Below are 22,663 nucleotides of genomic sequence, written 5' to 3' on the forward strand. Positions count from 1 at the left end.
ACAGCCCATGAGAATCTAAGATTACCAACAATCACATGGTGAATTTAGGGTTTTTTTTAAAGATTTTATTTATTCATTTTAGAGAGAAGAGAGAGAGAGAGAGAAAGAGAGAGAGAGAGAGAGAGAGAGAGAGAGAGAGATAGGAGCAGGAATCTTCAACTGCCATATGTGCCCTGACCAGGCAAGCCCAGGGTTTTGAACCAGCAACCGCAGCATTCCAGGTCGACACTTTATCCACTGCACCACCACAGGTCAGGCCTAGAGGTGGTTTTTTGAGTCTTGTAGAGTCTTCTAAAGAGCACAAACCCTGCTGAAAGCTTGACTATAACCTCAATAAACACCCTGAACTAGAGACTTCAAGTAGAGCTGCACCTGGATTTCTAAACAACAGACACTCTAAGATAATAAATGTTTATTGTTTTAGATAACTAAGTTTTAATGCAATGTATTACAAGAGAATATTTAATTAATACAGCATTTTTCATATTCCTTCATGTATAAGATGCTCCCATGTAAAAGATGCACCTTAATTTTGGAGCCCAATTTTTGAAAAAAACATGTATTACATAAAGTTATTGAACTCAAGTTTTATTCATCATAAAATTCATACAATTTCTCATCACTGTTAAAACTCCCATTCATTAGTTTTTCCTCATCTGTGACTGATGATGAATCACTGTCTTCAATAATAAGCAGAAAAAAAGGAAGCACAAAAAAGCAGGAAATAAGAGTATAAAATAAAATCTATAACCACTATATAAGACACACCCAATTCTTTTACTCCAAATTTTTCGAAAAAGGGTACATCTTATACGTGGAGGAATACAATATATTTTTATTTTTATTATATTAGTTTATATACAGTGTTGTTTTGTGGATTTAAAAATATTCCAATGCTATTATCAACTATACAGGTGATAAGTGTTGGAGATTATGTGGAGAAAAAGGAATCTTTATTCACTTCTGGTGGGAATGCAAATTAATAAAACCATTATGGAAGAAAGTATGGTGGTCCCTCAAAAAATTAAGAATAAAACTATCATATGACCTGGCAATCCCTCTACTGGGTAACTACCCCCAAAACTCAAAAACATTGGTATGTAAAAATACATCTACCCCCCCATTCTTCACAGCATTATTCATAGTGGCCAAGACATGGAAACAACCAAAGTTTCCCTCAGTACAAGATTAGATAAAGAAGAAGTGATACATATATACAATGGAATACTATTCAGCCATAAGAAATGATGACATAGGGCCAATTATGATAACATGGATGGACCTTGAGATCATTATACTGAGTGAAATAAGTAAATCAGAGAAAGGTAAGAACTGTATAATTTCACATATAGGTGAGATATAAAACTGAAACTCATAAATAAAAGTGAAGTGGTTACCAGGGGGAAGAGGATGTAAGGCAGGAGGATGTGGAGGGCGGAGATGGGGGAGAGGGTGGGGGAAAGTTATAAAGAGTAACATATATAAGGTGACAGAAATTGACTTGACTTTTGCTGATGGGTACAGAACATAATCAACAGTTCAAATGCTATAGAAATGTTTACCTGAAACCTATGTACTCTTATTGATCAATGTCACCCTGTTAAAGTTAATTTTCTGAATGAAACTTAAAAATATTTTAAATAAAAAAATAATAATAATTAAAACATACCAATGATTTTACTTTGCGTGATGAACACACAACACAATAAACAATTCAAATGCTATAAAAATGTTTGCATGAAACCTATGTGTTCTTGTGAATCAATGTCATCCACTAAATTTAATATTTAAAATTAAGAAAAAGTCATATAAAAGTATTAGCAAATTTTTTACTTGATAGAGTTCTTTTGACCTTTGTCCATGTTGGTACAAATGTAGGTATATTTTATTTATTTCAACTGCTGCATAATATTCTGTATTTTGATGAAATCATTTCCTTTCAATCAGTCACTGAGGAAAAAGTATATTGTTTATACACTATCACCATAGCAAACATATTATAAGAAGCATCAGTGTACATTAACCCTTTTGCACATTTTTAGGAGTCTCTCTTTAAAATGCTACTGCTATATCCTAGGGCACCTGCTTTCCAATTTTATGGATATTATCAAACTATTCTCAAAAATAGTTGTTTCATCAATATGACTCTTACTGGTAATGTATAAGAGTTTCCATTTCCCCACATCTCTGCAAATACTATCAGAAGAATCATTTAATGTCCCAGAAACAAATAGAAATAGTTAAATTAGGAAATTAAATAAAGGTTTAATAGAAGAATTATTGTCAAGTGATGTGGAAAAGGTATATGGAAACCACATGGAATAGTGTTACATCCTAGAGCTGTGACTATTCCTGAGTCTTAAGTATGAGGAGAAGGCATATTTCAGAATAAGGAGGATAAAAAGTCTTATATAAGAACTGCCTGAGAGGAGCTATAAACTTTGGTCAAAGGACACATTGCTCAGCCAAAAGCCCACTCTGCAAGGAGTGAGCCAGGTATATGACTGTTTGGATGCCATTCTCTTTCTCTTTTCTGATTATCTTCTTAAGACTCCTTCTTAATATTCATCCAAACTGACAATACCTGGAAGGTATGGGGACCCAATGTAGTCCATATAGGCCAGCCTTCTGGAGCAGTCTGGAGAGTATATCTGGAAAAGAAAAAAAAAAAAGATATAAAAAATTCTACTCCTCACCTGACCAGTAGTGTCACAGAATACTGAGGGCCCCAGTTTAAAACCCCAAGGTTGCTGGCTAGAGTGTGAGCCTGCCAGATGGAGTACAGCCTTGCCAGCTTGAATGTGGGATTATCAACCTAATCCCAAGGTTACTGGCTTGAGCTCAAGGTCACCAGTTTGAGCCCAAGTTCACTGCTTTGAGTAAGAAATCACTGGCTTGGCTTCAGCCCCATAGTCTAGGCACGTATGAGAAGCCATCAATGAAAAACTAAAGTAAAATAACTACAAGTTGCTGTTTATATCTTTCTCCTCTCCCTTTTTCTCTCTTCCTGTGTCTCTTCTAAAAAAAATCCACTCCTCTTGTGTCTCAACATTATCTGCATTTCTCCTTCATCCAGATAAAAAATGTATGTATCAAAATACACAAAATACATAAAATCCCACCATCTGGATTAATAATCATGGTGTGGTTATACTCTGAGCTATAACTAAAATTTTAGCTGCCATCTATGTTCTTCATATGAGGTACTGAAGATAATTTGCATACCTGTGATGACAGTAAATGCCAATGACTACCTAGGTACCATTTTTCTTCATTAAATAAATTATACTTATTGATAACTGTTCTAAAACCAGTTTTGGTGGAGTTCATATATGGTGTTGAATAAAAAGCATTTTATAAACCCCACACTTGGAGAAGCTTAAGCTTTTGCAATAAGAATTACTTGGAGTTAAAAGAAGAAATGGCCTAGAGGTTCCCAATATCGCATTTCCCTCTGTCTCACCAAGGAAAAAATTCAGTCTTGTTTTCATCGAGCTCATTATAAAGATAAAAGTCCACATATTCTGTGCCATGGTTTATCCCATATCAAAGCTCAGTCTGGTCCAGACACTGTTCAAAGTCTATATACTTGGGAGATGATTCAGCTGCCTGCCCTTGCAGCATGCCTAGCTTGTTTCTCTCAGCAGGAAGTCAGAGAGAAGAGAAATAAAGGCAAAAGCAGCCAGATCTCTGTTAAGCCCGTGTTTATATTTTCAGACAGGGAAGAACTAGCTTCTCTTTAAACTAACCAATTAGTTTTGTTTGTTTTTAATTTTCAGGCTTGTGTTCATTTCTTCCACTCACCAATCAGATCCTTCTTCTAGGCTAGACTGACAAGTCTCTATGGTCACTATTCTGGTTTCCACTATAATTGTCTTAAATTAGAAACACAGACTTACCTCTCCCAAGTGTTAGGCTGGTAGTGCCTTGAGAAATTTTTCCCAAATGACAAAAAATTGAGTCCAGAGGGGTTAAGAGCAAAATGTACTCCAAGGACACAATGGATTTCTGAAATGTTCAACTGAGATTATGAATACTTTATCTTTCTATCAAATTATGCTAGCCTGACCTGTGGTGGCACAGTGGATAAAGCATTGATCTGGAGCATGGAAGTTGCTGGTTCGAAAGCCTGGGCTTGCCTGGTCAAGGCACAAATGGGAGCTGATGCTTCCTGTTCCTCCCTACCTTCTCTTTCTCTCTCTGTCTCTCATCTCTAAAATGAAAAAAAAAATTAAGTTATGCTAAACGGGATGTTGAAGCTTCTTACTGAAACAGGTTTTCCAAATTTTATTAACACTATATTCTTCAAATAAATGCATAATTCAATTCCAGAATCTTATTTTGGGAATGTTTCTTGGATTCATTTCTAGTAGCAATTGCTGTCTAAGTCAAGGATCCAGCAGAAAGCAAATGGCACATTCAAATTAGAAAAATATAGATAATTCTTTACAAATATTAAGCATGGTGTAGTATAAAGAAAAGGGATAATACAGTATACCATTATTGTTACCATTCTTAGATCCCAAAGGGATAAAGGAAGAAAGTATGAACAGAAAATCAGAAAGAAAAATATAGAATGAAGGTTGTCTTGGGAAATTGTTGGTCTTTTATTCAAAAGATGAGATTATCCAGAGGCAATCCCACAGGGAGGAAACCAAGAAAATAATTTCTCTGATATCAATCTTCTCCCATGATATTCTGATAAATATAAATAGAAGATGAAGGACAAGGGTACTGAACAATTGATGTAATCCATACAGGTAAGCTTCCTAAAGCAGGGAAGAGAGTACTATCAGATGGGACAAACTGAATATATCTGTCTTACCACACTTTACAAGATTTACCAATCTGAGGGGTTTCACATGATATTGTTGCTTTAATATATTACCTATTTCTTAGTTATTCATAAAAATACTCACATGTTTTATGTGTAATAACAATGTTTGCTTCAGATCTGCTGACCTAAATTTTTCTTATTTTCTTTACTTATTTTTCCATTGTTTCCTTTTTTTCTTATTAACACTCAACTTTCAAGACTTAGATCATGCATAACTTCATATGTCTTCCTAACTATTCTTCCCAGAAGTATCTCCTACCACCTTTGTATTGTATTTTGTAAAATTTGAGCACAAAGCAATAAGTTAAAACTTATAGCATTTGATTGAACTTACTGGCTTAAGTATTTGTCTTCCTAAATAAGTCCTTATGCAGTACTCAGAACTTAATATATAATCAATAAACATTTAAATAAATGATAGACCACAAATAGTCTCAGGGTATTTATCCTTCTGATCCCTGGAGCTCAGAACTGACATTGGAGCTAGAAATAAAAAAAATTAGAGTCTAGTTACTTTTAAGTCTTAACAAAATTTGTAAGGCTTGAACCAAAGCTAGAGAGTCAAGGCTAAATTTGAGAAATACCTATACTCCAATGGCAATAACAGGAGGAACAAATAAAATGGGGGAAAGAAGAATGGAAAGAGAAGAAAGACAGGCAGTATAGTGCACTATCATGAAAGCCAGATAACAATGAAAAGTAAAAAGTAAGAGAAGAATGAGGAGGAGGGAGGAAAAAGAGAGTGTAGATGAGGAAGAGGGGAACAAACGGGAAGGAAGAGATGAGGTTATCAATGTAAAGTACCAAATATAGCATCCTCTTGTACTGAATATAGTATCTACTTATATCAACCTGGTTATCAAACATCTCACTAAATCTACACAACTACAGAGAAAACTTAGGGTGGCTATCAAAACTGTTGAACCTAAATATCCATGTATAAATATGAATGAATAGCTAAATTCCAGTAGACTATAAGAAAAACCAACAGCATAAAAAAATGACAAAAAATGACTCTAGAGAAGAAAGGCAATTAAGAAAGTAGTTTTTTTCTTTTCATCTTTTTCTTTTATAAAAATCAACTTGATGACATCAGAGTAATGGCTGCATGGCAGATACTCCTGATCACTCCCCTTGAAATTTCAACAAATTAAACAACTATAACACAGTGAAGGGACCCCAGCTGGGCTTACAGGCACACATGAAAGATCCAAACATTGAATGGACTAAACATGGGACAAGGTGAAAGGATGCAGAAGATAAAACTCATTTGTGGTAGGCTTTGGAGAGGAGAAGAGAAAAACCTGGAGTGACTATTTTGTTTTGCTTTTATTCTACTGGACTATGGGGAGGAGGAAAATTTCAGCTGTCTAGACTTTGTATGGGGGGTACAAAGAGGGAAACTCAGAGGGACTGGGTCTCCTTCTACCAGAAGGAATGATGAGACAGAGGGGCAGAGGGAGAGATAAACCAAAGCAGCCAGAATGTGGGGTCACAGCCAGCATTGCTATGGTCTGCCTGTAGCCCACATTCATCAGAGACAGAGAGAGTTAAAATGTGGCCTTCCAGGCTCCCAGATCCCACTTCCCTCAACTCGTGGTACATAGAGTAGCAGAATGTAACCTGACAGCTAGTTTTCCAGAGCTGCTTCTCCCTTGAATAACAGAGGTACTCCATATCAGGTCCCCAGGTCTGTTGAGACTTGGAAAGGAACACCTGGAAGCCTAAAATCACCATTAATAGAATTGTAAAGCCAGAAAGCTGAAGTCATAAAACTGAAGTCTTAAGGCAAAGCAGTAAAGTCTTCACAAAAAACCTCACTGACCAATGTTTCTTCAGCTCTACTTACATCATCGCAACAGCAATATCTCAGCTGATAGCTCAGGAACATCACAGAGCTAAAAGTCATAATACACTGACATCTACTGGAAAAAAAACTCTCAAAAAATTTTACTTTTCCTTTCTCCCCCTTTTTTTCTTATTTTTTACTTTTTAATTTTGTTTAATTTTTATATTTTTATTTTTTGTGGGTATTTACTTTTCCATTATTATATTCCTTTTTATCATTTGTCCTGCAGTTTTTCTTTGTCCTTTGTCATAATATTTCAAATATTTATATTTTTATTGTATTTTAAAATTTTTTTCAATTATATTAGATTGGCTTTTTTTTTTGGTTTGGGTTGTTAACAGTACCACCCTCAAATGCCATTATGGAAGAAGAAATCTAATACCATGGCTGCACAAGAAAGAAATGAAATTCTGAAAGAAAATTAAAAATTTCCAGAAAAAAAATATAAAAAAAAAGCTTCAGAGTTAAATGATAGATAATTCAAAATTGAAGTTCTGAAAATACTCAACAAGATGCGAGAAGACACCAATGGGCAACTTAATAACTTCAGAAAACAAATTAATGAACAAAATGAATACCTCACTAAGGAGATCAAAACTTTAAAAACAGAGATGAAGAACTCAATATATGAATTGAAGACTGGGATAGTAAGTTGAGCTGACAGAACAAGCCAGATAGAGGAAAGATTCAGTGACATCAAAAACAGTCAACTAGAGATGCTACAAAGAGAAGAGGAGAGAGATTCACCAAATAAAAAAACTGAGAGAGCTCTACAAGAACTGTCTCAGTCCATCAGAAAGCTCAATAGAAGAAAAATGGGTATATCAGAAGAAGAGAGGGAGAAGGGAATGGAGAGCCTATTGAAACAAATAATTGATGAGAACTTCACAAGCCTATGGAAAGAGTTAGAACATCAAATCCAAGAAGCAAACAGAATGCCAAGTTACCACAACCCAAAAAAACCTACTTCAAGGCTCATCATAATAAAATTGTCAAAAATCATGACAAAGAAAGAATCCTCAAGGTAGCTAGGGAAAAGAAGACCATAATGTATAAAAGAAAGTCCATTAGGTCATCATCAGACTTCTCAGCAGAAATTATACAAGCCAGAAGAGAGTGGACCCAAATATTCAAAGTACTGAAAGACAGAAATTACAAGCCAAGAATTCTTACCCATCAAAATTATTTTTCAAATATGAAGGCAAAATAAAAACTTTTCCAGACATACAGAAGCTGAGGGAAAAATTTATCACAATTAAACACCCATTGCAAGAAAAATACAAGGAAGTTATTCAATCAGACACAAAGAACAAAACAAATCAATACTACAAGTGAAAGCTCCAACAAGGGGTAATAAAAACAAAGATAATATGTGACAACAATAAAATAAAAGGGGAGAGTATAAAGATCTGTAGTAGCAAAGGAGGATGAAGTGCAGAAGCACGTATAAGACAAAGAAATCTTGAACATATGAACATTTTTTCTTAACTTAATGGTAACCACCTTTAAAAAAGCCATTACTGAATTACACAGCTTAAAAAAAAGAAACGAGAAAAAAGGATGGAATACCACCAAACTATTAATAAAACAACTGATAGAAACAAAAAAGAAAATCACCAAACAAGATATAGAGCAATGAGAAAACAAAACATAAAATGGCAATAGAAAATTTTCAAATGTCAATAATTGTCTTAAATGTAACTAGAATGAACTCACCAATAAAGAGGCACAGATTAGTAGATTGGATTAAAAAGCAAAACCCAACCATATGCTGCCTTCAAGAGACACATCTAACCTGCATGGGCAAAAGGAGAATCAAAGTGAAAGGTGGGAAAATGATTCTCCAAGCAAATAATATCCAAAGAAATGTAGATGGCGCCATACTCATATCTGACAATGCTGACTTTAAGAAAACAATGAGAGAGAGACAAGATGGTGCTGGAGTAGGCGAACGTGCCAGCATCTACCTCCCAGAACCAATGTGGATTACAAACTAATTTTATGAACTATCAACTGGAAAAACCAACTTTGGACTAAACTAAAAGGACTCTTCAACCCAGGAACGCTGAAGAAGCCACCCAGAGACTGGTAGGAAAAGCGGAAACGCGGAGAGGGCTGCCCAGCTTCTCAGAGTGAACGGCAGCAGGGAGAGACTCGCGTGGCAGGAAGTGAGTTTAGCAGAGGGGAAAGGGCCCTGAGCCCCAGGAACAAAGCCCCAGCCTGCAGCCCCAGAGCCCAGAAGAAGCATAAGGACAGTATTTAGCTGGAAACAAGTCAGGATACTGTTTGTGAGAGAGTCTGATTTCTCAGACCCAGGATCCTTCTTAAAGGGACCACGCAGAACATCTCTCTCACAAACACTCACCCGGGGCTCCTGGAGATGGAGGGAGAGGAGAGAGAACCACAGTAACAGGAAGAGAGTGCAATCTAGGAGGCATAGGGAGAAACATTTTTGGGAGATAGCCACTCTAACCCCTGGGACGAGTCACTCCCCAAAGCTGAAGTGAATATTTCCCCCGGAAACAGCAATACCAGCAAAGGGAAGCAGGAGAGCAGCCAAACAAGCTCCCCCGCGGCATTCAGAGCAGAGTCGCATAGAAGGAGGGAGCTTTCGGGTCTACGGTAGTGAGTCTTAGGGTCCGAGCTGCAACGCCCCCACCCACACGGCTGAGGGCGCACCGGAGAGCGGGCGGCAGCGGGAGACAAAAGCGCGGTTCTGCTGGCAGGGGCGGAAGCCGGCTGGCCACCAGTGGGCTCAGGTGTGAGCTCAATCTTGCCCGGCTAGGGAGAAGGGGGCGTGCAAAAGCGGCTAAGATCAGCTGCCGGCAGCCTGTAATCCAGCCTCCGGGAGAAGGGCGGGAAACCCAGAAAGGGCAGAAACCAGCCCCGGAGCAAGGGCAGAGGAGCACATCCCTGCCCCGCCTGTGCAACCCAGGCTTGCGGTCTGACTTGATAGCAGGCTCCTCCCGCGGGGGTGGAGCCAAAAGCCCAGAAGAGGCGGAGTTCCGCTACGAAGCTGAGCTTGGGCACGCAGCCTTTCCTGGTGGTAGAGCCAAGGCTAGCAGCTGTTCCTTGAGTGGGATCATCCTGCAAAGGCAGGGCGAAAGCTCGGAAACAGGCGGAGACCCGCAGCTGAGCAAAAGTGCTCGTCAGTGCCCTCAGGACCGAGCATAACATCACACACGGGGGCGGGGCAAAGGCCAAGGCCACCAACCCTTGTGCACCCGAGCACATGATCACAGCCACTCTCGTGAAAAGAAAATGCGGAGGCAGAGAAATACAACACAAATAAACCAAGAGAAATCCCCAGAAAAGGACCTAAGTGAATCAGATATAACCAAATTACCAGATGCAGAGTTTAAAATAACGATTGTTAGGATGCTCAAAGATATTAGAACCACCATAGATGGCCATTACGAAAACCTAAATAAAGAGATAACAAATATAAAAAAGGACATTGAAATAATAAAAAAGAATCAGACAGAAATGACAAATACAATATCTGAAATAAAGAATACAATGGAAGGAATTAAAAGCAGGATGGATGAAGCAAAGAATCGAATCAGTGAGTTAGAGGACACAATAAATAAAGGCATGGAAGCAGAGCAGAAAAAAGAAAAGAGACTCAAAAAGTCTGAGAAAACTCTGAGAGCTCTGTGATAACATGAAGAGAAATAACATCCGCATCATAGGGGTTCCTGAAGAAGAAGAGAAAGAACAAGGGATAGAGACTTTGTTCAAACATATTATAGCGGAAAACTTCCCCCAATTAAGGCAGGAAAATATTTCACATGTTCAGGAAGCACAGAGAACTCCATTAAGGAGAAACCCAAAGAAACCAACACCAAGACACATCATAATTAAATTACCAAAGCTAAATGATAAAGAGAAAATATTAAAAGCTGCTAGAGAAAAAAAGACAATCACCTACAAAGGAGCCACCATAAGGATGACTTCTGACTTCTCAATAGAAACACTTGAGGCCAGAAGGGAATGGCAAGAAATATTCAAAGTAATGCAGAACAAGAACCTACAACCAAGACTACTTTATCCAGCAAGGCTATCATTTAAAATTGAAGGAGAAATAAAAAGCTGTACAGACAAAAAAAAACTGAAGGATTTCACTACAACCAAACCAAGGCTGCAAGAAATGCTAAGGGACCTGTTGTAAACAGATCAAAGGAAAAAAAGAATATAGCAAAAGAGAAAAACAGTTTTAAAGAAAAAAAATGGCAAACAATTACATATCAGTAATAACCTTAAATGTTAATGGATTAAATGATCCGATCAAGAGTCATAGGGTAGCTGCATGGATAAGAAAACAGGACCCATACATATGCTGTCTACAAGAGACACACCTTAAATCAAAAGATGCACACAGACTGAAGATAAAAGGATGGAAAAAAATATTTCACGCAAATGGAAATGAAAAAAAAGCTGGGGTAGCAATACTTATATCAGACAAAATGGACTTTAGAACAAAGACCATAGTTAGAGATAAAGAAGGTCACTACATAATGATAAAGGGAGCAATACAAAAGGAAGATATAACCATTATAAATAACTACGCACCTAATATAGGAGCACCTAAATATATAAAGCAGACTTTGATAGACTTAAAGGGCGAGATCAACAGCAATACTATAATAGTAGGAGATTTCAATACTCCATTAACATCATTAGATAGGTCCTCAAGAAAGAAAATTAACAAAGAAACAGCAGACTTAAAGGACATATTAGATGAACTCGATTTAATAGATATCTTCAGAACCTTTCACCCTAAAAGAGTAGAATATACATTCTTTTCAAGCGCTCATGGGACATTCTCTAGAATAGACCACATGTTAGGGCACAAAAGCGGGCTCAACAAATTTAAGAAGATTGAAATCATATTGAACACTTTCTCTGATCACAATGGCATTAAACTAGAAATCAACCACAATAGAAAAATTGAAAAACATTCAAACACTTGGAAACTAAATAGCACGTTATTAAACAATGAATGGGTTAACATTGAGATCAAAGAAGAAATTAAAAAATTCCTAGAAACAAACGATAATGAGCATACATCAACTCAAAAGTTATGGGACACAGCAAAAGCAGTCCTGAGAGGGAAGTTTATAGCATTACAGGCATACCTCAAGAAGCTAGAAAAAGCTCAAATTAACAACTTAACCCTGCATCTAAAAGAACTAGAAAAAGAACAGCAAGTAAAGCCCAGACCTAGTAGAAGGAAGGAAATAATAAAGATCAGAGCAGAAATAAGTGACATAGAGGCTAAAGAAACAATACAGAGGATCAATGAAACCAGAAGCTGGTTCTTTGAAAAGGTAAACAAGATCAATGAACCTTTAACAAGACTCACCAAGAAAAAAAGAGAGAGGACTCAAATAAATAAAATTAGAAACGAGAGTGGAGAAATAACAACTGACACAACAGAAATACAAAATATTGTAAGAAAATACTATGAAGAACTGTACGCCAAAAAACTAGACAACCTAGATGAAATGGACAAATTCCTTGAATCATATAATCTTCCAAAAATCAATCTGGAAGAATCAGAAAACCTAATCAGACCAATTACAACAAATGAGATTGAAACAGCTATCAAAAAACTCCCAAAAAAGAAAAGTCCTGGGCCTGATGGCTTCACAAGTGAACTCTACCAAATATTCAAAGAAGAACTAACTCCTATCCTTCTCAAGCTATTTCAAAAAATTCAAGAGGAAGGAAGACTTCCAAACTCCTTTTATGAGGCGAGCATAATTCTGATTCCAAAACCAGGCAAAGACAACACACAAAAAGAAAATTATAGGCCAATATCCCTGATGAACTTAGATGCAAAAATCCTCAATAAAATATTAGCAAACCGGATCCAGCAATATATGGAAAAAATCATACACCATGATCAAGTAGGATTTATTCTTGGGAGGCAAGGCTGGTACAATATTCGCAAATCAATTAATGTGATTCATCATATAAACAAAAGAAAGGAGAAAAACCACATGATAATTTCAATAGATGCAGAAAAAGCATTTGATAAAGTCCAGCACCCATTCATGATCAAAACTCTCAGCAAAGTGGGAATACAGGGAACATACCTCAACATGATAAAGGCCATCTATGACAAACCCACAGCCAACATAATACTCAATGGGCAAAAATTAAAAGCTATCCCCTTAAGATCAGGAACAAGGCAGGGTTGCCCCCTTTCACCACTCTTATTCCACATAGTTCTGGAAGTCCTCGCCACAGCAATCAGACAAGAAAAAGAAATAAAAGGCATCCAAATTGGAAAAGAAGTAAAACTATCATTATTTGCAGATGACATGATATTGTATATAGAAAACCCTAAAGTTTCAGTCAAAAAACTACTAGACCTGATAAAAGAATTTGGCAAGGTGGCAGGATATAAAATCAATACTCAGAAATCAGAGGCATTTTTATACACTAATAATGAACTGTCAGAAAGAGAAATCAGGGAATCAATCCCCTTTACCATTGCAACCAAAAAAATAAAGTACCTAGGAATAAATCTAACCAAGGAGATTAAAGACTTGTACTCAGAAAATTATAAAACATTGATAAAAGAAATCAGGGAAGATACGAATAAGTGGAGGCATATACCGTGCTCATGGTTAGGAAGAATAAACATCATTAAAATGTCTATATTACCCAAAGCAATTAATAAATTCAATGCAATACCAATGAAAATACCAATGACTTACTTCAAAGACATAGAACACATATTCCAAAAATTTATATGGAACCAAAAAAGAACACGAATAGCCTCAGCAATCCTGAAAAGGAAGAAAAAAGCGGGAGGTATCACACTTCCAGATATCAAGTTATATTATAAGGCCATTGTACTCAAAACAGCATGGTACTGGCATAAGAACAGGCACATAGATCAATGGAACAGAACAGAGAACTCAGAAATAAACCCACAGCTCTATGGACAACTGATATTTGACAAAGGAGGTAAGACAATACAATGGAGTAAAGACAGCCTCTTCAACAAATGGTGTTGGGAAAACTGGACAGCTACCTGCAAAAAAATGAAACTAGACCACCAACTTACACCACTCACAAAAATAAACTCAAAATGGATAAAAGACTTGAACGTAAGCCATGAAACCATAAGCATTTTAGAAGAAAACATAGGCAGTAAGCTCTCTGACATCTCTCGCAGCAATATATTTGCTGATTTGTCTCCACAGGCAAGTGAAATAAAAGACAGGATAAACAAATGGGACTTTATCAAACTAAAAAGTTTCTGCACAGCTAAAGACAATAATAACAGAATAAAAAGACAAACTACACAATGGGAGAATATATTTGACATAGCGTCTGATAAGGGGTTAATAACCAAAATTTATAAAGAACTTGTAAAACTTAATACCAGGAAGACAAACAATCCAATCCAAAAATGGGCAAAAGAAATGAATAGACATTTCTCCAAAGAGGACACACAGATGGCCAATAGGCATATGAAAAAATGTTCAACATCATTAATGATTAGAGAAATGCAAATTAAAACCACAATGAGGTATCACCTCACACCAGTCAGAATGGCGCTCATCAATAAAACAACACAGAATAAGTGCTGGCGAGGATGTGGAGAAAAGGGAACCCTCCTGCACTGCTGGTGGGAATGCAGACTGGTGCAGCCACTGTGGAAAACAGTATGGAGATACCTCAAGAAATTAAAAATCGAACTGCCTTTTGACCCAGCTATCCCACTGTTAGGAATATACCCCAAGAACACCATAGCACTGTTTGAAAAGAAGAAATGCACCTCCATGTTTATGGCAGCATTGTTCACAATAGCAAAGATTTGGAAACAGCCCAAGTGTCCATCAGAGGATGAGTGGATTAAAAAGCTTTGGTATATATATACTATGGAATACTACTCAGCCATAAGAAATGATGACATAGGATCTTTTACAACAACATGGATGGGCCTTGATAACATTATACTGAGTGAAAGAAGTAAATCAGAAAAAACTAAGAACTATATGTTTCCACACATAGGTGGGACATAAAGATGAGACTCAGAGACATGAACAACAGTGTTGGGGTTACAGGGTGAGGGGAGGAGAGGGAGGGGGTTGGGGGAGGGGAGGGGCACAAAGATCATGGCTTTTCAGCATTGGCCATATTCCCCCCTTAATCTATAGACAGACAGCAAATATTTACGTATGGTGTTCCCACTATAAAGACTGCTGTCTTAGGGACAAATGCTGACAAACTATTTCAGCAGTTCCTCCTTCTTCAAAGACTTATATGTAAACATAGAGCTCCATGTTTCATAGGACATACTCAAGCTCACTCCATGCTTCCTGGTGCTTTAGCACAAGGGAATGCCCCCCCCCCTTTTTTTTGTATTTTTTTTTGTATTTTTTCTTTTACTTATTTATTTTTTGTATATTTCTGAGGATGGGGATGGGGAGGCAAGCAGACAGACTCCTGCATGCGCCTGACTGGGATCCACCTGGCATGCCTACCGGGGGGAATGCTCTGCCCATCTGGGATGTTGCTCTGTTACAACCGGAGTCATTCTAGCAACTAGGGCGGAGGCCATGGGGCCATCCTTAGTGCCCAGGGTGGATTTGCTCCGGTGGAGCCTTGGCTGTGGGCGGGAGGAGAGGGACTGGGAGGGGGGAGAGGGGGAGGGGTGGAGAGGTAGATGGGCGCTTCTCCTGTGTGTTCTGGCCGGGAATCGAACCCGGGAATCCTGCACACCAGGCCAATGACTCCGACGGGTCTACCATATCATGCTTTTTACTTAAAAAAAAAAAATTTACATTTCTTTTGAAAGCTCATGAACAGGAGACACCAAATCTACCTTCTTTATTAGATCTAGCTAATAACACTGTTCTGTCTTTTTTCCAAATAGCTCCAGATATATGGAAAAGATTTATATAGGCGGATGGGGATCCTCAAACCCCTCAGGGAGATCTTCTGAGAATGGCTTTTAAGATACCTAGAGGCAGAAAAAGTCCAATAGAGATCAGGGGGAACTACCAGCTTTTAGGATACACCCTTAAAGGCTCCAGCACCCCAAAGGGGTCTCATAGGTTGCCATCTGGGTCCTGCTTCAATAGTGGAAAGGAAGGTCATTGAGCTAAAGCCTGCCAGGCTTACACACCTCTGCTGTGAGGAAACAGGGACACTGGAAGGTGGGCTTCCCCCTCGCTCCTCTAAGGGAGGGTTCAGTCTCTTCCAGGCCTGCTCCAGCCACCTATGACCTAACCTTGCCCAGAATGCTGGGGTTTGCCACTGAAGGCTGAAGGTGCCCAGGGCCGTTGACCCCATCTACGACACTGTGGACGAGCCTAGGGTATTTCTTCCAAGAAGCAGGTAAACTGATCTCATTTGCACAAGGGCCACTTAACTATGTTTTGCCTGAATAGTCAGGTTCTTTATTCTTCCCTCAAAGATCTGTGTTGTGGGTGTTGATAGTCCTATTTTCTGCTGCTTTGCTTAATATATAGTGTTTCCTTTATTCCTCCTACCTCAATGCCCCACTCATATTTCAGGCTGGGACCTACTCTTAATTTAGAGCTCTCTTTCCTCCTTTTGCCAACTTGTATTATGAATTTACCTTTGCCACCCAGCTTAGTGTATCCCAAGGTCCTCTTTACCAGGCTACAGTCACAGAGCTCCAGGGAAAAGCAACCTGGTCTCAACTCTCCAGGCAGAGGAGAACAGAAGCTCCATATCCACGCATGCTGCAAATGGCTTTTTCCAATCTACCTGAATCATTACCAGCTAGAAGCAGCGGTCATTGGGACTTGGACATGAGCTGCAAAGTATAGAATGGTGACAACAATTCCAGTGCCATACAGACTTTTCCTGTGGGGAACTTTCCTGGACTCCTGCTCCCTGTGACAGCTCCTAACAGACTGACCTGTGGTTGGGTTGCATTTTTCAGGGATTTGGCATGGTGAGGGGGCCAACTTGGACTTGGGGAACATGTTAAGGACACTACTCATTTATGGATTCTTGCTGTATTGGCCAAGAGTTTGCTTAAAGGCTTTTAATCACTGTAAAAAAAATAGAGGACTAGATGAAGAAGATGGGGCACATATACACCATGGTATATTATTCAGCTAGGAGAAATGATGACATTGGATCACTTATAGTGGAATGGTGGAGTCTTGGTAGCATTGTGCGGAGTGAAGTAAGCAAATCAGAAAAAAACAGGAACTGCAGGATTCCATACATTAGTGGGACATAAAAGCGAGACTGAGAGGCATGAACAGGAGTGTGGTGGCTATGGGGGGTGGGGGAGGGAAGGAGGGAGAGGGGGAGGGGAGGGGGAGGGGTACAGAGAGAACTGGATGGAGGGTGGCAGAGGACGATCTCTCTTTGGGTGATGGGTATCCAACATAACTAAATGACAAGATAACCTGGAAATGTTTTCTTTGAATGTATGTACCCTGATTTATTGATGTCACCCCATTAAAATAAAAATTTATTTATATATTTAAAAAAAAAAAGATAACTCGAGTAACCTGGGTTATCCATGTGGGCCCAATGCAGTAACAGCAATTCTTGGAATAAGAGGGAGAGGAAAAAAAAAAAAAAGAAAACAATGATAACCAGAAACAAAGGTGGATATTTTATAACGATAAATTGGATATTGTATTAAGCAAACATAACACATTTTACTATATATACATTGAACCAAGCAGCATGGAAGACTTCTCAAAGTCTTCCAAAAAATTGAAGAAGAAGCAATACTCTCCAACACATTTTATGAAGCCAACATAACCCTCATATCAAAACCTGGAAAGGACAACATACACACACACACACACAAAAAAAAAAAAACAAAAAAAAAACAAAAAAAAAAACTACAGACCAATATCTCTAATGAATACAGATGGAAAAATTCTAAACAAAATACTAGAAAATCAAATACAACAACACATTAAAAATAATACATCACGATCAATTGGTTTTCATTCAAGGAGCACAAGGATGGTTCAATATATGGAAATCAATCAATGTAATATACAACATCAACAAAAAGAAAGAACAAAATATATATGATTCTATCAATAGATGCAGAAAAGGCATTCAAGAAGATACAACACCCCTTTATGTTTAAGACATTCACTAAAATTGGAATAAAAGAAAGTTACCTCAACATAATACAGGTCATATATGAGAAAACATCAGCTAATATACTAAATGGTGAAAATTGAAAGCTCTTCCTCTAAAATCAGGAACAAGACAATGCTGTCCACTCTCTCCATTCTTATTCAACATAGTGCTGGAAGTGTTAGCCAGAGTAACCAGGCAAGAGAAAAAAATAAAAGTCATCCATATTGGAAAAAAAGTAAAGGTGCCTGACCAGGTGGTGGCGGCAGTGGATACAGTGTCGGACTGCAATGTAGAGAACCCAGATTCAAAACCCCAAGGTCACCAGCTTGACAGCAGGCTCATCTGGCTTCAGTACAGGCTCACCAGCTTGAGCCCAAGCTCACTGGCTTGAGCAAGGGGTCACTCAGTCTACTGTAGCCCCCCAGTCAAGGCACATATGAGAAAGCAATTAATGAACAACTAAGGTGCCACAACAAAAAATTGATGCTTCTCATCTCCCTTCCTGTCTCTCTGTCTCTATCTGTCCCTTTCTCTGTCTCTCTCTGTCTCTGTCACCAAAGAAAAAGAAGTAAAGCTATCACTTTTTGCAAATGACATAATCCTGTATATAGAAAACCCCAAAGTCTCCACCAAAAAACTATTAGAAACAATAAACCAATACAATGGTACCTTAAGATACGAACAGACGAATATACAAATTTCTTTAAGATACAAGCTGCATCTCATTCTGTATTTTTGTTCAAGGTCCGAGCGAAATTCCGAGATACGAGTCATGGTTGAGGAAGCTGCCGCTAGATGGCGTGTTGGCACATGGGTCCAGTATCGGCAGTTTGATATACAAGTTGACTGACTTACGAGCTCGGTTACAGAACGAATTAAATTTGTATCTCAAGGTAGCACTGTATATTAAAGTCACAGGATACAAAATCAATATATAAAATTCTACTGATTTCTATATACCACGATGAAACTTTGAAAAATAAATTAAAAAATAAAGAAATTTCTTTTACAATTGCAACAAAAAAATACAGTACCTAAGAATAAACTTAACAAAGAATGTGAAGGACCTATATACTAAAAACTAGAAAATATTACTGAAATAAATTGAAAAACACACAATGAAATGGAATAATGTTCCATTTTTATGCATTATAAGAATTTACATAGTTAAAATGGCCATATTACCCAGAGCAATATTCAAATTTAGTGCAATCCCCGTTAAATTCTCAATGTCATTTTTTTTAAAAAATAGAACAAAAAATTACCAGGTTTTAATGGAACCATTTAAAGCCCCGAATAACCACAGCAATCCTGAGGGAAAAGAATGAACTGGAGTTATCACATTACCCGACCAAATTATACTATAGAGCCACGATTATTAAAACAGCATAGTATTGGCAGAAAAACAGACATACAGACCAATAGAACAGAATTGAGAGCCCAGAAATAAAACCACATATATATTTGGACAACACATCCTCAACAAAGGACCCAATAACACACAATGAAAAAAAAAGAAAGCCTCTTCACTAAATGGTGCTTGGAAAATTTGAAAACCACATGCAAAAGAATAAAATGGCTACAATTTGTTGCCCCGCACAAAAATTAATTCAAAATGAATCAATGACTTAAATAAAAGACTTGAAACTATAAATTACATAGAAGGTACTAAGTTCATGGACCTTGGTTGTAGAGAAGAATTTATGAATTTGACCCCAAAGGTAAGGGAAATAGAGGCAAAAATAAAGAAGTGGGACTATATCAAGCTAAAAAGCTTCCACACAGAAAAAAAACCAAAAACCAAAAAACCTGACAACAAAATAAATAGGAAGCTAATTAAATGGGAGATAATATTTGCAAACAAGTTTTGTTAAGGGGTTAATATGCAAAATATATAAAGAATTCAGAAAACTCAACAACAAACACATAACAATCCAATTACACAATGGGGAGAGGCCTGAACAAACACTTCTTCCAAGAGGACATACAAATGGCTAGCAGATATATAAAAAGATACTCATCTTCACTAGCTATTTGAGAAATGCAAATCAAAACTACACTTCTTCCAAGAGGACATACAAATGGCTAGCAGATATATAAAAAGAAGCTCATCTTCACTAGCTATTTGAGAAATGCAAATCAAAACTATAATGAGATACCACCTCACATCTGTTAGGCTTTTACCCACAAGACAGGTAATAACAAGTGTTGGACAGGGTGTGGAAAAAAAGTAATCCTCATTCAGTGCTGGTGGGAATGCAAATTAATAAAATCATTATGGAAGAAAATATGGTGGTTCCTCAAAAACTTAAGAATAGAACTACCATATGACCTGGCAATCCCTCTACTGGGTATCTACCCCCAAAACTTGAAAACATTGGTATGTAGAGACATATGCACCCCCATGTTTATCAAAGCATTATTCACAGTGGCCAAGACATGGAAACAACCAAAGTGTCCTTCAATAGAGGATTGTATAAAAAAGATGTGGTACATGCACACAAGAAATACTACTCAGCCATAAGAAATAATAATATAATGCCATTTACAACAACATAGATGGACCTAGAGAATATTAGACTGAGTGAAATAAGTAAATCAGAAAAAGCCAAGAACTAACTGTATGATTTCACACATATTTGTGAGATTTGAGGACATAGATAAAAGTGAAGTGGTTACCCGGGAAAGGGCATGTGGGGGAGGGGAAAGAATGGGGGGAAGGGTGTAAAGAGGGACAAATATAAGGTGACAGAAAATTATTTTACTTTGAGTGATGGGTATATAATCACCTGTTCAAATGCTATATAAATGTTTACCTGAGAGCTATGTACTCTTCTTGATCAACAACACCCTGTTAAAGTTAATTTTCTAAATAAAATTTTAAAATTAAAAAAATTAATTAAAATTAAAAAAATTAAAAATAGACTTATGGATGATTGATCCTGTTTTGTAGTTACTTTCTCATTCTGCTGATTTTCTACATTAATGTGAAGTGGTTTTTAAATAGAGTAAAACATAATTTACCTATTTTTGTTATTATTGCACATGTTGTTGGTGTTATATCCAAAAAATCATAACCATATTGAATGTCATGAAGCTTTTCTTTTTTGTTTTCTCCTATAAGATTAGTTTTAAGGCTTATATTTAGGGCTTTAATTTATTTTGAGTTAATATTTGTACCTAAAGTAAGAAAAGGATCAAACTTTAGTTTTTTGTTTTGTTTTGTTTTGTTTTGTTTTGTTTTTGCATGTGGATATCTTTTTTCTAACATGTATGTCTCAGCTTCCTTGTGGAAGATCATTGACCACATACAGGAGGGTTAATTCTGGGCTCCATTCTGTTTCATTGGTATGTATGTCTGTCTTTATGAAAGTATTACATTGATGTGATTGCTATAGCTTTGTAATTTTTTTTGAAATTAGGAATTGGGAGACCTACAATTTTGTTCTTTTCCAAAAATGTTTTGTCTATTCCAAGTAACTTGAGAGTTCAGATTCATTTTAGGATAGGATTTCTTATATCTGCAAAGAAAATGCTATTGGGTTTTAATAGGGATTAAAATTAACCTGCAGATTGCTGTGGGTAGTATGAGCATTTCAACAATATCAAGTGTTCCAAACTATGAACACAAAATATTTCTTAATTTGTTTGTATCATTGTTAATTTCTTTCAGCAATATTTTATAATTTTAAGTATAGAAATCCTTCACTTCCTTGGTTAAATTTATTCCTAGGTATTTTACTCATTTTGAATGTATTGTAAATTAGATTGATTTCATTCTTGGATGGTTCATTGATAGTATGTAGAAATGGAACCAATTTTTTTAGTTCAATTTTGTATCCTTCAACTTAATGAATTTGTTCATTCTAATGGTCTTTTTGTGAAAACTTTGACGTTTTCTACATATAAATTTATATAATCTATGAGCAAATGTATTTGTTTGTCTTTTCAAATTTGAATGTCTGTTTTTCTTTTTCTTGCCTAATTGCTCTAACTAAGTCTTCCAGTACTATATTAAATAGAAGTGGTGAGAGTGGGAATCCTTGCCTTGTTCTTGATTGCAGAAGAAAAGCTTTCTATTTAACCACTGGCAACAATGTTAGCAGTGAGCTTGTTATATACAGCCATCATTATTTTGAGGAACTTTCCTTCTACTCCTAGTTTATTGAGCATTTTAAATATGAAAAGATGTTGAATTTGACAATTTTTTCTCCATCAACTGATATAGCCATATACTTTTTGTTTTTCATTCTGATAATATCCTATACGTTACATTAACTAATTTTTAAAGTTGAACTATCCATGAATAAATTTTACTTGGTCATGGTATATACTTCTTTTAATGTGCTGTTGAATTTGACTTGCTAGTATGTTTGTTGAGGGGTTTTATATTGAATTTATTTGGGTGACATTGGTTAACATAATTATACTGGTTTCAGGTGCCCAATTTTACACACATCTCTGTACACCATATTTTGTTGTTCACCACCTGCAAGTCTTCATCCATCATATTTATTCCTCCTGTACTCTTTTCCACCTCCTTTTCTCCAACTTCCCCAGCCTTAGCAAACACCATACAGTTTTCTCTGTCTTTAGGGAGGGAGAGGGTTGGTCCTTTTTACATCAATAGTCTTAAAAAATATTTACCTGAAGTTTACTTTTCTTTTTTTCCCCCCGAAGTTAGAAGTGGGGTGTCAGACAGACACTGGTATGCACCTGACCGGTATCAACCTGGCATGCCAACCAGGGGGCAATGCTCTGCCCATCTCAGGGGTTGCTCCATTGCAGCTAGAGCCGTTTTAGTGCCTGAGGCAAAGGCTATGGAGCTGTCCTCAGTGCCTGGGTCAACTTTACTCCAATGT

The sequence above is a fragment of the Saccopteryx bilineata genome, chromosome X (genome assembly GCF_036850765.1).
Source record: "Saccopteryx bilineata isolate mSacBil1 chromosome X, mSacBil1_pri_phased_curated, whole genome shotgun sequence".
In the NCBI taxonomy this organism is placed as follows: domain Eukaryota; kingdom Metazoa; phylum Chordata; class Mammalia; order Chiroptera; family Emballonuridae; genus Saccopteryx; species Saccopteryx bilineata.